Genomic DNA, 14,985 nt, shown 5'->3' with positions numbered 1-14,985 from the left:
AGTTCATCAGTTTGGCTTATTACTTTGCGTTGAGGTAATAGATACAACTGTGTAGATCTAATTAGTTACCACCTTCAGTTATTTGGGCTTCCTAGGTGGCTCAGTGGTAAAGAATCTGCCTGCCAATGCAGGAGATGCAAGAAACTCAGACTCCATCCCTTGGTCAGGAAGATCTGGTGTAGGAAATGGCTGCCCGCTCCAGTATTCTTATCTGGAGAATTCCATGTGCAGAGGACCCTGCTGAGCTATAGTCCACGGGGTCACAAAGAGTCAGACATGACTGAGCACATTTGACTGGTATCTAGGGGAGTAGAGATCAGATAAGGCAGCTGAACCCCGAAGGGAATTTGTATAGCCCTGGACTTCAGGCTATGATGTCACTAGGTGGTGGCCAAGACAGACAAAGGCCAATAGTTGGGAAATGGCCCTCACTAATCTACGTATTTTAAGAAAAAAAAGCTCGGAAAAGTTAATATAACCTGTTCAGCAGGTTCACATGCCAGTGAGTGAAGCAGTGGATGGGACCTTGTGGCAGGAAGCCCCGTGGTACCCTTCCTTGCATCTGGGAACCTCTCCACCTTAACATATATAAAGCACTAAATTGCCACAGGTGTCTGCATAAATTGCCCTCCTGAGGTTCCAGCACATAGTAGACATACTCTTAAAGAAGTCTAATATGACCAGTGCTGTCCAAATATAATACGTATACATATTCTTGACTACCTAGTAGCCACACTTAAGACAGTAGAAAGAGCAGATGAGAAAATGTTTTGCCTCAATACATTCAAAATGTGATTTACCTATATTTCAACATAAAACCTATTGAGATATTTTATGTGTGTAAACACAAAGGGTGTGTGTTTACATAATACATATATACACTTTAAATGAAGTTTCAGAAGTCTGGTATATTTTAAGCTTAAAACATGTTTCAGTTCTGATGCTAAATTTTTAGTTGTAATGCGATATAGTCCTATCAAAATACTTGTGTGTTTCGTGGAAAGATTGTACTGCTTCAGTTTAAAAAATTCAGTTCTCCAGTCACCCTCGCCACATTTCAAGTGTTCATTACCCATATGTGTCTAGTGTTTTATTGTATTGAATAGGATAGGACAAAGGGAAATGACTCTATCGTAAGTATTAGCTTACTTGTCTGGATTTCTTGATGGAAAGGGTCGAATTTCATTTATCTGTGTCTCTAAATCTAGGCCAGGCGAGGCTAGGTTTTACTCACATTTAGGGAATGTCGCTTCTGCTCCAGGTTCTGTATTACTACTCTGCAAACAGTGCAACTTCTAGATCTCCCTTAAATGATTGCACGTGATTTTTGGAGGTTCTTTATTTTGCAAGCATAGATGGTCAACCAAACAGATGTTTAGCACTCATCCACACTGTATCCATCTGAACCACCTGGGCTCCTCTGTTACCCGGACAGGGACAGACGGGAGTGGAAGGTCTTGCTCGGGTCGAAAATACGCAGCACTTCCACTCACAACCCACTGCCCAGAAGTGGCTGCACAACCTTCCAAAGGGGCTTCAAGAGAACAGCCTCACAGCCACTGATGATGTCTGACAGGCTGGACTGCAGGCTGAGTGCTGGAGGCATGCGGTAGCAGCTACCGGTGGGGAAGCAATCTGCCAATCCGATGATTGTGTAATGGCAAGAGTCTGCTAGGAGCTGGTGAAGGTATGGAGAAAGAGAAACCTCAGTATGCTGTTTGGTAATATCTAAACTTGAAGGGGCAATATATTGCTTTGTCTGCCTTTCCCTGATCCCTAGTGAGATGGTGCTGGTGGTGCTTTGTTGGCTAGGTCGTGTCCAACTTTGCCACCCCATGGACTGTAGCCCACCAGGCTCCTCTGTCCATGGGATTCTCCAGGCAAGAATACTGGAGTGGGTTGCCATTCCCTTCTCTGGTTTTCAAAAGGATCTGGTTCCAATTTTCTAAAAATACAACACCTGAACTCATATGAGATTCATAGCCTCAGGAAAGTCAGTTCCAGGCGAATCACTAACTCAGTTGTCTAACTCCCATTATCAGGGAGACTGTCTACCCGTGTGTAACACGCCTTCCATATATGCAGGTTCCGTATCTGTGTGGTTCTGTCTCTGTGGTTGGGTCTCTGTGCTGCTGCACTACACAGCTTATTGTGATTCTTCTTCAGTAATTCTGAGATGGTTTACCATTGACAAAAATGTACAGAAAATTAGTCCTGGCAGATATTCTAAGACTACCCTTGGCTCTTGGCTGTTTCATATGCATATTAAAATCAGCTCACCAATCCCTGTTGAGATTTTGATTAGAAAATCATGAAACTCTTAGATGCATTTGAGGAAAATTGTAATCAATGATAACGTGGCTATCACTCAGTCTGGTAAGATCCCAATAATCTGATAATTAGTTTGAAAATAAAATAGAAAATGTGCTGGACAATAATGTTTTGCCATTTATTCCCCTTTTTTGGAGAACAGTTCTCATTCACAGTAACAATAAGAACTGTATAGTTTGCATAATCAATTAAAGACATGAAGGAAGAAGAAAGAATTTTAAAGAGGTCAGGAGAATTGCCAAATAAAATTCAGTATTTTAAAAATCAGTCAGATTCTGTACATCAACCATGAAGTGGCTCTAGTAGTAATGTTCCTCTCACCATTCTATTCAACTGTCTAAAAGAAATCCTAACCAGTGTAACTGCTGCTGCTGCTGCTAAGTCACTTCAGTCATGTCCAACTCTGCGTGACTTCATAGACGGCAGCCCACCAGGCAAGAATACTGGAGTGGGTTGCTATTTCCTTCTCCAATGCATGAAAGTGAAAAGTGAAAGTGAAGTCGCTCAGTCATGTCTGACCCTTAGCGTCCCCATGGACTGCAGCCTACCAGGCTCCTCCATCCATGGGATTTTCCAGGCAAGAGTACTGGAGTGGATTGCCATTGCCTTCTCCAACTAGTGTAAGATGAAATGAAAAATGAAAATTGGGATCTTTATATTTTCTATGTAAGCCATAGGCTAGAGCTTAAAAGAAAGAAACATGGGAAGAGATAAAAGTTCCTTAGAGTTTCTGCATTCCATTTAAAGCACAATTTTTGCTTTAGGTTTTGGGAAGTTACATTTTATCAGTTTGGGGCAACTCTCTTCTATTCATAAGTCACTTAGATTATTTTCCGTAACTAAATTACATATTCGAGTTAACTTTTTTCTAATGTAAATTCTAAAATCCTAATGTAGTGTATTAAATAAAATTTTCTTGTATTAAATCTTCCTGGTATCCCTGGGATAAATCTTACTTCCTGATGATCTGTTTATATGTATATAGTGTTGTGTTTACAGATGTAAGAGTTTACACCATAGAATGGATAGGTCATTTTATTTCTCCATTTGATGCAAATTGTTTCTGAGACGAGAGAACAGTTGGTCCTTGCAGCGCTAAGCCATCTTGCCAGTAAAGACATCTTGGACAGGCATCCGTAGCAGAGACGTAAATTGGATTGGGGAGGGAAAGAGTGGAAAGGCTCACTACTGACTTGATTTCTGTGTACTTTTTCAGGTTTTCCATGACTTATTAGGTCAGTTATGCTAATCCTTTCTCTTCCACTCCATATCCCTAGAAAAATGTAAACAGTAGTCATGTTCTTTTAATGTTTATATCCAAGTAGAATGATGCATCTTATTAGGGACACAGAAATCCATGTGCCATTGTGTACACAAACCACATTCCCCATTTATTGAATGATTTAACAGAGGTTGTAAAGTCAATTACTTGAGGTGTGCATTAAAATTGTTCTAAAAAGAAGATTTCTTTCAGTTCATGAATGGAGCCCATAAAATCTCTAAAAACAAGGTTTTCTTCATTCTAATTCTTTCCCGGAGAATTCCATGGACTGAGAAGCCTGGAGGGCTACAGTCCATAGGGTTGCAGAGAGTCAGGCATGACTGAAGTGACTTAGCAACCATGCTTGAAAACATGCCTTTTTATGATTCTTGTCAGGGAATGAAACTTCACCAAGTCATAGGGGACAGTCACTGGGCTTCTACGGTTCATGTCTTCAGACGTCTCTCAAGTCACTGGCCATTCATTTGTCACAGTCCCAGTGTCTGCTATTATCCAGGCTAGACTGACAGGCAGTACTGTGGTTTGCCTCATCTAGAATGCATTTGGGTCATGCTCACCTTCCAGGGACCTAATGTGTGTGTGCATGCTAAGTCAATTCAGTCCCGTCGACTCTTTGCAACTCCATGGACTGTAGCCCACGAGGCTCCTCTGTCCATGAGATCCTCCAGGCAAGAATGCTGCAGTGGGTTGCCATGCCCTCCTCCAGGGGATCTTCCTGACCCAGGGCTCTTCTGTCTCCTGCATTGGCAGGCAGGTTCCTTACCACTAGCGCCACCTGGGAAGTCCCCAAAAGCCTATTATACAATAGAGTGGGCTGACAGCAACACCAAGCCTATACTTTTTGGAATAATCTGATAACAAAGCTAAATTTGTAGTGGCTTCAGTTCGGCAAAGATCTCTGTTGAAGTCTACTGCAGGTTGGGCAGCACTCCTGCTCATCTTGCCTTGAGGGCCATGTTTTAGATGTCAGAGTACAAAACAGAGAAGAGAGGGGCGGAGGAGGAGAGAGGGCTGGCTCTTAGTTGCTTCAGCTAGGAGGGGACATATGCCATGTCCCCAGAGGTCCTTTGGCCAGAATTAGTTCAACAACTTCAATCAACTTCAAGTTGTTGTTGTTTGTTTAGCTCCTCAGTTATGTCTGACTCTTTGCAACCCTATGGACTGTAGCCTGCCAGGCTCCTCTGTCCATGGGATTCTCCAGGCAAGAATACTGGAGTGAGTTGTTTCCTTTTCCAACTGACTGCAAGGGAGGTTGGGAAATACAGGGGAGGCATGGGATATTTGGTTAGCAACAACTTGCCAAAGTAACTGTATGACGTTGAGCAAGTAACTCAACCTCTCTGTGCCTCAGTGCATATAGTATTCAGTTCAGTCCAGTTGCTTAGTCGTGTCGGACTCTTTGAGACCCCATGGACTGCAGCAAGCCAGGCCTCCCTGTCCATCACCAACTCCTGGAGCCTACTCAAACTCAAGTCCATCGAGTTGGTGATGCCATCCAGCCATCTCATCATCTGTCATCCCCTTCTCCTCCTGCCTTCAATCTTTCCCAACATCAGGGTCTTTTCCAGTGAATCAGTTCTTTGCATCAGGTAGCCAAAGTATTGGAGTTTCAGCTTCAACATCAGTCCTTCCAATGAACACCCAGGACTGATCTCCTTTAGGATGGACTGGTTGGATCTCCTTGCAGTCCAAGGGACTCTCAAGAGTCTTCTCCAACACCGCAGTTCAAAAGCATCAATTCTTCAGCACTCAGCGTTCTTTATAGTCCAACTCTCACATCCATACATGACTACTGGAAAAACCATAGCTTTGACTAGACAAACCTTTGTCAGCAAAGGCATATCACATCAGCTTCACTTTTATAACCAAAACTGACATATTTTTGTATCATGCAGGATTATTATGATAATTTAAGCACACAACACGGTATCTCAGATAAAAGTGTTTAATTCAGTAAGTACGTACTAATGTATCAAACATCTTTTCTGGGGAAGACACGTGATCTTGATATCACAGAGACTCTCATAGCAAGATCCTTGTCCTCATGTTGCATGTCAAACTTACAATTCAAACTCTGGTCCTTGGACCAGTAGCCATCTGCATCCCTTGACATTTTGTAAGGGCTCCAGATTCTCTGATACCATCCCTGAATACCTGAATCTAAGCCTGCAAGTCCCTGGGTGATTTTTGCATACAACAGTCAGAGAAGTACTGATCTAGAACATTACCCCTTCATTTCTCCCTTCACCGGGCTTATTCTTTGTTTCTTTTTTCAAGAACACCTGCTCTAAGTCTCTCATCAACCACACCCCCATCGCGATGTTAGGGATTAGGCGTTGCCATGGCATCGCTACTGCTCTTAGAAAATGGGAGAGAGGAAAGTGCCCAAGGTTCAGCGGGGCAGAGACACTCTCTGGGTTATCAGAGAAGGCAGCATATGCAGGGTTATAATTAATGGTAATATGAACTGAGAGTGGTGGAGAAGGAGGGGCTAGCAGGAAAGAAGACAGTAGGACATTAAAGGAGAGCGTCCTTTAGCTGCACAAGCTGAGCCCTAAGTCACAGTGAAATGCAGGTTGCAAAGAACTGATCCGTGATGCTGTTGTGGGTGAATTGGTTAAGAGCTTCCTCAAGACTTGTGTGTTGATAGCAGACCACCTGGTCACCGTGCCATCATTTTATGGCTCGTTTACAGGGTAACTGGAGAAGGAAAGGGAAACTCACTCCAGTATCCTTGCCTGGAAAATCCCATGGATGAAGAAGCCTGTACAGTCCATGGGGTCGCAGAGAGTCGGACACGACTGAGCAACTTCACTTTCACTTTACAGGGTAGCTGGGACTGAGGGCACAGCTTCTCCCAGCCCGGTGCATAGTCAGCTTGTGATTTGAAGTCTGTAGCTTAGTTTGCTGTGCATACAAGTCACAAAGACTCTCACTGAAATCTCCTGTGAATCTCACGTGAGATTCTGTGAATCTCATGCAGTCTGTCTACTGGAGCCAATGCTGCTCTTCCAGGGACCATGCTTTGAAAGCCTCAAGTTTTTTCTTTTATGAGAACAGAGCAAGCAACGGCTGTGGGGTCAAGCTGTTGACAAGCATTTCAAGTCAAATATCCTTATTTATTCTGTGAACTGATACAAAAAGCAGTCGTTTGCCCAATTTATCACTTCGGACATAATAGATCCAACCACAGATTCCTCAATTTTGTCTCCAACACTAAAGGACAACTAGTTAATCCGATTGCAGAATAACCGACTCTCCCTGGCCTCTCAGCAGCTCAGACAAGACTGATTGAACCTCACTCCTCCAAGTGCTGCCCTGCTTCCACTGTCATTCCTGAGGATTTTGGTCCTGGAGGCTCTTTATAAGGTAATCTGGAGCATGGATGTGTCTCACACCTAGAGGTTTTGAGGAGTACTTTATAATGAACAGGGCTTCTCTGATAGCTTAGTTGGTAAAGAATCCATCTGCAATGCAGGAGACCCTAGCTCAGTTCCTGGGTCGGGAAGATCTGCTGGAAAGGGGATAGGGCTACCCACTCCAGTATTCTTGGGCTTCCCTTGTGGCTCAGCTGGTAAAGAATCTGCCTGCAGTGCAGGAGACCTGGGTTGGGAAGATCCCCTGGAGAAGGGAAAGGCTACCCACTCCAGTATTCTGGCCTGGAGAATTCCATGGACTGCATAGTCCCTGGGGCAGCAAAGAGTCCAACACGACTGAGCGGCTTTCACTTTATAATGAACTCCTAGGACCAGCACGGTATGGGTGGGCTGCTCCTGGAGATCCCCAAGTTCATCTCATGGTTTTAAAAGTCTTTAGGAGTCTGGCGGGAGCTTCAGGGCCAAGCAAAAGGCAGTAGTGTCGCCAGCCTCCCCTCACCAGAAACACACACTCCAGCCAGAACCTGTCCTCCTTGTGTTGTTGTTGCTGTTCTCAATTTGTCTTCAAACTTTTTGGAGGAACAAATGCATTTTGGCCCTTTGAAAAAACTAATTTAGCCTTTACCCTTTGTTTTAGAAATCATAAACCTGGCAAGTCCCTTCATTTCTTCCAGTCTCAATATCATACAAATCTGTGTCTTTGGAAGGGATGCATATTATATTTAAAAGAAAATGCAATGATTCTTTCCAGTCTTTATTCATATTAGAAGACATTTCACTAAGAAATCATGACTATCTTTTGGCCTCGTAGCGGGGCTTATGGAATGTTAGTTCTCTGACCCGGGATTGAACCTGGGCCCTCAAAAGTGAAAGCGCTGAATCCTAACCACTGGACCATCAGAGAATTCCCTGGAAATGATGATTTAGGACTCAGAGGTTTCTGAAATAAAATGAAAGACCATTGCTGGCAGTTATATTTGCTGGTAATTCACACCAGTGTTCCCTAAAACTGAAGTTATCTGTATGTTCAAATACAATTAAAACTGAGATTTGAAGGAAAGCTAAAAATCATAAAAAGCTTAAGCATAGTAGATATTCTAATGGGACATTTATTTGAAGAGTAAAATACACTTTTTGCCTGTAAAATGTGGAGGGCAGACTAGACCATCAAGTGCATGCTAGGTCACTCCAGTCGTGTCCAACTCTTCACGACCCTATGGACCCTAGCCTACCAGGCTCCTCTGTCCATGGGATTTTTCAGGCAAGAATACTGGAGTGTGTTGCCATTGCCTTCTCCAGGGCTTCTTCCTGACCCAGGGATCGAACTCGCATCTCTTACGTCTCCTGTGTTGGCAGGCAGGTTCTTTACCACGAGTCCCACTGGGAAGCCCTAGATCATCACGACAGTGCTATTTATTGTGACTATTATCATCGTGTCTAAACCAGTTTTTCAGATGAGCTTTCTGCTGTGCCCCCCTGGGCTAGGCAGATGCCTGCCATGCACTGGCACAGCTGGGTAACTGCTGAGCACATAGGAGGTGCTCCTCCGTAGGGAGGCAGGCACCGGTGAAAGAGAACCCAGGGTTGCTGATCTCCCTCCGGGCTAGTCCTTGTCTGAAACTCACTCACTACACAAGTCAGTCATTCCTTTTCCAAAGGGGAGGAGTGCATGGGGAGGGGGCAGTTCTTACACAAAGGAGTGCTCAGAGACTATGCCAGGTTTCCCATTGTACTGGAAATGTCCCATTTGCACCGCCACCTCTCGGCTTCCTGCCCAGAGGGCCTGAGCTCTCTGGGTGGAAATAGTTGGGCTTCCTTCCCCTCTGTCGTGTATTTGGGTTGCAGAATATAGAGACTGGCATATGTATCCCTCCATTCCCTCACTGCCACGTTCCCCTTTAGATGGGCCTTTGGTGGGCTTCCCCGGTGGTCAAGTGGTTAAGAATCCACCTGGCAATGCAGGGGACCCTGGTTCAATCCCTGGTCCGGAAAGATCCCGCACACCTCGAAACAACTAAGCCCCTGTGTTAGGGGAAGCACACTGATTGAAACCGCCCACCCTGGCCAGGCACCATAGTAACCATTTGCATGAACTGCTTTATGACAGGAGATCCTAATAAGGAATAGGGAACTAATAAGCCACCACCAACCGGAAGAGTTCGGGAAAGGTTGAAAGGAGACACCGAGTGTCTGTCCACTTCCCAGAATCCCTCTCGCTAACATCCATCTTGGCTGAGCGATGTGTGTACCACCAGGAAAGACTCTGAATTAGAATAATTGGCCAAAGACCACCCAGAAACTAATTCCATCACCATAAAACCCGAGACTGCGAGCCACACAGCAAAGCAGTTCTCTTGGGTTCCCTTACCCTACTGCTCTCCACCCGGGTGACCTTTCCCAATAAAATCTCTTGCTTTGTCAGCAGATGTGTCTCCTTGGACAATTCATTTCCGAGTGTTAGACAAGAGCCCAGTTTCGGGCCCTGGAAGCGGTCCCCCTTCCTACACCACCTGCACCACCACTACTGAGCCTGTGCTCGCTCGAGGGCCCGTGACCCTCAGCTACTGAAGCCCACGCGCTCTAGAGCCTGCGCTCTGCAACAAGAGAGGCCCCTGCAAGGAGCAGCCCACACTCCGAACCTGGAGAGCAGCCCCACTCGCTGCAGCTGGAGAAAAGGCCAGGTGCAGCAACGAAGACCCGGCACAGCCACAAATAAATGAATAATTAAAAAAAAAAAAAAAAACCCAGAGGTGTGCCTATGGGTCTTTACCCAAAGCCACAGTCAGGGGCAGAATTAGTTCTGTAGGGTGGAAGTTTACACACATTTTGAACCCTCCTTGAGAAAAGAATACGAAATTAGGTATAAAATGATTATCTTTTTAGAATAAGAGAAATTGCAACAACTTTCCAGTCTCAAACTTAAGGATGGTATGACTTTCAAAAACTCTAAATGTGGATGAAAAATATTGCCTGTCTTATCAGTAAACGAAGTGAAAGTCACTTAGCCGAGTCCGACTCTTTGCGACCCCAGGGACTGTCACGCGAGTGTATGTTCCTCGATTCTTTGTCTCGTCACAACAAAGATTTGCAGTGACGGACATTAAAGCCCCTCCGCTAGTCACAGCTCTCAGGTCTTGGATAGACCGTGTCATAGCTCTTAGACAAATCAGTGTTACAGCTCAGTGTTACAGCTCTATTTTGTTTAGAAGATAGCAGGAAAATCCATCTTTGAGGCGTGAGGGCACATCAATCTAAAGACACGAGGAGAAGAGCGCCCCAGCACGCGGGAGAGAGAGAGAGCTGGCTCTGGCTCCTCTATTTATATGTTTCTCTCCCCCTGGGCATGTCCTAAGTAAATTGGGCCAGCCAGGAGTGTTGTTTGTTTTACCTGAGGTCCTCCCTCCCGTCCTCGGACCTTCTTTTGTTTCATTTTTGCGGGCTTTTCCCTTCCTTGACTGTAGCCACTGCCATTTTGGACTCCTCTTCCCTGTTCTACCTGCCTAACAGGACTATATAGTCCATGGAATTCTCGAGGCCTGAATGCTGGAGTGGGTAGCCTCTCCCTTCTCCAGGGGATCTTCCCAACCCAGGGATCAAACCCAGGTCTCCCACAATGCAGGTGGATTCTTTACCAGCTGAGCCACAAGGAAAGCCAAAAATAGCGGAGTGGGTAGCCTATTCCTTCTCCAGAGGATCTTCCTGACCAAGTAATCGAACCAGGGTCTTCTGCATTACAGGCAGATTCTTTACCAACTGAGCCATGAGGGAAGCCCATAGCTATGAGGGAAGCCCAAAGGACATTGCAACCAACAAGCCTGCAGTCAGTGTATATGTGTGTGCACATGCTGAGTCATGTCTGACTCTTTCCAAGCCCATGGACAGCAGCCCATCAAGGTCCTCAGTTTGGTTCAGTTACTCAGTTGTGTCCGACTCTTTGCGACCCCATGAATCACAGTATGCCAGGCCTCCCTGTCCATCACCAACTCCCGGAGTTCACTCAGACCCATGTCCATCAAGTCAGTGATGCCATCCAGCCATCTCATTCTCTGTCGTCCCCTTCTCCTCCTGCCCCCAATCCCTCCCAGCATCAGAGTCTTTTCCAATGAGTCAACTCTTCGCATGAGGTGGCCAAAGTAACGGAGTTTCAGCTTTACCATCATTCCTTCCAAAGAACACCCAGGACTGATCTCCTTTACAATGGACTGGTTGGATCTCCTTGCTGTCCAAGGGACTCTCAAGAGTCTTCTCCAACACCACAGTTCAAAAGCACCAAAGCTTCAGTGCTCAGCTTTCTTCACAGTCCAACTCTCACATCCATACATGACCACTGGAAAAACCATAGCCTTAACTAGACAGATCTTTGTTGGCAAAGTAATGTCTCTGCTTTTGAATATGCTGTCTAGGTTGGTCATAACTTTCCTTCCAAGGAGTAAGCATCTTATAATTTCATGGCTGCAATCATCATCTGCATTGATCTTGGAACCCCCCAAAATAAAGTCTAACACTGTTTCCACTGTTTCCCCATCTATTTGCCATGCAGTGATGGGACCAGATGCCATGATCCTAGTTTTCTGAATGTTGAGCTTTAAGCCAACTTTTTCACTTTCCTCTTTCACTTTCATCAAGAGGCTTTTTAGTTCTTCTTCACTTTCCGCCATAAGGGTGGTGTCATCTGCGTATCTGAGGTGATTGATATTTCTCCTGACAATCTTGATTCCAGCTTGTGCTTCTTCCAGCCCAGCGTTTCTCATGATGTACTCTGCATAGAAGTTAAATAAGCAGGGTGACAATATATAGCCTTGATGTACTCCTTTTCCTATTTGGAACCAGTCTGTTGTTCCATGTCTGGTTCTAACTGTTGCTTCCTGACCTGCATACAGGTTTATCAAGAGGCAGATCAGGTGGTCTGGTATTCCCATCTCTTTCAGAATTTTCCACAGTTTCTTGTGGAAACTTTCCACACAGTCAAAGGTTTTGGCATAGTCAATAAAGCAGAAATAGATGTTTTTCTGGAGCTCTCTTGCCCTTTCGATGATCCAGCGGATGTTGGAAATTTGATCTCTGGTTCCTCTGCCTTTTCTAAAATCAGCTTGAACATCTGGAAGTTCACAATTCATGTATTGCTGAAGCCTGGCTTGGAGAATTTTGAGCATTACTTTACTAGCGTATGAGATGAGTACAATTGTGCAGTAGTTTGAGCATTCTTTGGTGTTGCCTTTCTTTGGGTTTGGGATGAAAACTGACCTTTTCCAGTCCTGTGGCCACTGCTGAGTTTTCCAAATTTGCTGGCATATTGAGTGCAGCACTTTCACAGCATCATCTTTCAGGATTTGAAATAACTCTACTGGAATTCCATCACCTCCACTAGCTTTGTTCATAGTGATGCTTTCTAAGGCCCACTTGACTTCACATTCTAGGATGTCTGGCTCTAGGTGAGTGATCATACCATCGTGATTATCTGGGTCGTGAAGATCTTTTTTGTACAGTTCTTCTGTGTATTCTTGCCACCTCTTCTTAATATCTTCTGCTTCTGTTAGGTCCATACCATTTCTGTCCTTTATTGAGCCCATCTTTGCATGAAATGTTCCCTTGGTATCTCTCATTTTCTTGAAGAGATCTCTAGTCTTTCCCATTCTGTTGTTTTCCTCTATTTCTTTGCATTGATCGCTGAGGAAGGCTTTCTTATCTCTTCTTGCTATTCTTTGGAACTCTGCATTCAGATGCTTATCTCTTTGCTTTTCGCTTCTCTTTTCACAGCTATTTGTAAGGCCTCCCCAGAGAGCCATTTTGCTTTTTGGCATTTCTTTTCCATGGGGATGATCTTGATCCCTATCTCCTGTACAATGTTACGAACCTCTGTCCATAGTTCATCAGGTACTCTATCAGATCTAGTCCCTTACATCTATTTCTCACTTCCACTTATAATCATAAGGGATTTGATTTAGGTCATACCTGAATGGTCTAGTGGTTTTCCCTACTTTCTTCAATTTAAGTCTGAATTTGGCAATAAGGAGAGTTCATGATCTGAGCCACAGTCAGCTCCCAGTCTTGTTTTTGCTGACTGTATAGAGCTTCTCCATCTTTGGCTGCAAAGAATATAATCAATCTGATTTCGGTGTTGCCCATCTGGTGATGTCCGTGTGTAGAGTCTTCTCTTGTGTTGTTGTAAGAGGGTGTTTGCTATGACCAGTACGTTCTCTTGGCAAAACTCTATTAGCCTTTGCCCTGCTTCATTCCGTATTCCAAGGCCAAATTTGCCTGTTACTCCAGGTGATTCTTGACTTCCTACTTTTGCATTCCAGTCCCCTATAATCAAAAGGACATCTTTTTTGGAGTGTTAGTTCTAAAAGGTCTTGTAGGTCTTCATAGAACCGTTCAACTTCAGCTTCTTCAGCATTACTGGTTGGGGCATAGACTTGGATTACTGTGATATTGAATGGTTTGCCTTGGAAATGAACAGAGATCATTCTGTCGTTTTTGAGATTGCATCCAAGTACTGCATTTCACACTCTTTTGTTGACCATGATGGCTACTCCATTTCTTCTAAGGATTCCTGCCCCCACTAGTAGATATAATGGTCATCTGAGTTAAATTCACCCATTCCAGTCCATTTTAGTTCGCTGATTCCTAGAATGTTGATGTTCACCCTTGCCATCTCCTGTTTGACCACTTCCAATTTGCCTTGATTCATAGACCTAACATTCCAGGTTCCTATGCAATATTGCTCTTTATAGCATTGGACCTTGCTTCTATCACCAGTCACATCCACAGCTGATTATTGTTTGTGCTTTGGTTCCATCCCTTCATTCTGTTTAGAGTTATTTCTCCACTGATCTCCAGTAGCATATTGGGCACCTACCGACCTGGGGAGTTCCTCTTTCAGTGTCCTATTATTTTGCCTTTTCATACTGTTCATGGGGGTCTCAAGGCAAGAATACTGAAGTGGTTTCCATTCCCTTCTCCAGTGGACCACATTCTGTCAGACCTCTCCACCATGACCTGCCCATCTTGGGTAGCCCCACAGGGCATGGCTTAGTTTCATTGAGTTAGACAAGGCTGTGGTCCTAGTGTGATTAGATTGACTAGTTTTCTGTGATTATGGTTTCAGTGTGTCTGCCCTCTGATGCCTTGCAACACCTACTGTCTTACTTGGGTCTCTTACCTTGGACACGGGGTATCTCTTCACGGCTACTCCAGCAAAGCACAGCTGCTGCTCCTTATCTTGGACGAGGGGTATCTCCTCACCGCCACCCTTCCTGACGAAACGTGGAGTAGCTCGTCTCGGCCCTCCTGTGCCCGCGCAGCCACCACTCCTTGGACGTAGGGTAGCTCCTCTCGGCTGCCACCCCTGGCCATCAAGCTCCTGTATCTATGGAATTTCCCATAGAATTCCTTCTATAGGAATTCGGAAGTGGGTTGCCATTTCCTTCTCCAGGGGATCTTCCTGACCCACGAATCGAATCTACATTTCTTGCATCTCCTGCATCGGCAGGCAGATTCTTTACTGGCTGAGCCACCAAGGAAGCAGTCAGTGTAGCCACCCCCAACTGTGCACCCTGAGGGGGTTCAGGGTGGAGAAAAGCAGGGTGCTGGCCCTAGACAGTTAAGGTGCACATCTCAGGAATGATTTCAGTGAGCCCATACTCCTGCCCTTTCATACACAGAAAATGACAGATTCATTAACTTGAGGTGTCTGGTTGTTCTTTAATTAGCCACAGTCTTTTGATGTTCCAACTACCTGGTCTTTGTTGCAAAAAGTCCTGTGTATCCTGGCTCCTCCCTTACCTCTTCAGAGCAGTCCCTCAGAGCTATCTGAGAGGCCATCTTCCTGTCTGATGTCCTCAGTTTTGTCCACCAAGTAAATCATAATTCTCGACTTCTACACTGTGCATTTTTTTTTCAGTCGACACATACATACCTCCATAATACCATTTTTGTAAGTTTTTATCTGCCTGCTCTTTATTATCATGAAGTTTCATTAACTTGGTAATTTTT

This window comes from Capra hircus, chromosome 6 (genome assembly GCF_001704415.2).
Source record: "Capra hircus breed San Clemente chromosome 6, ASM170441v1, whole genome shotgun sequence".
NCBI lineage: Eukaryota > Metazoa > Chordata > Mammalia > Artiodactyla > Bovidae > Capra > Capra hircus.
Note: the sequence above shows the minus strand (reverse complement) of the source record.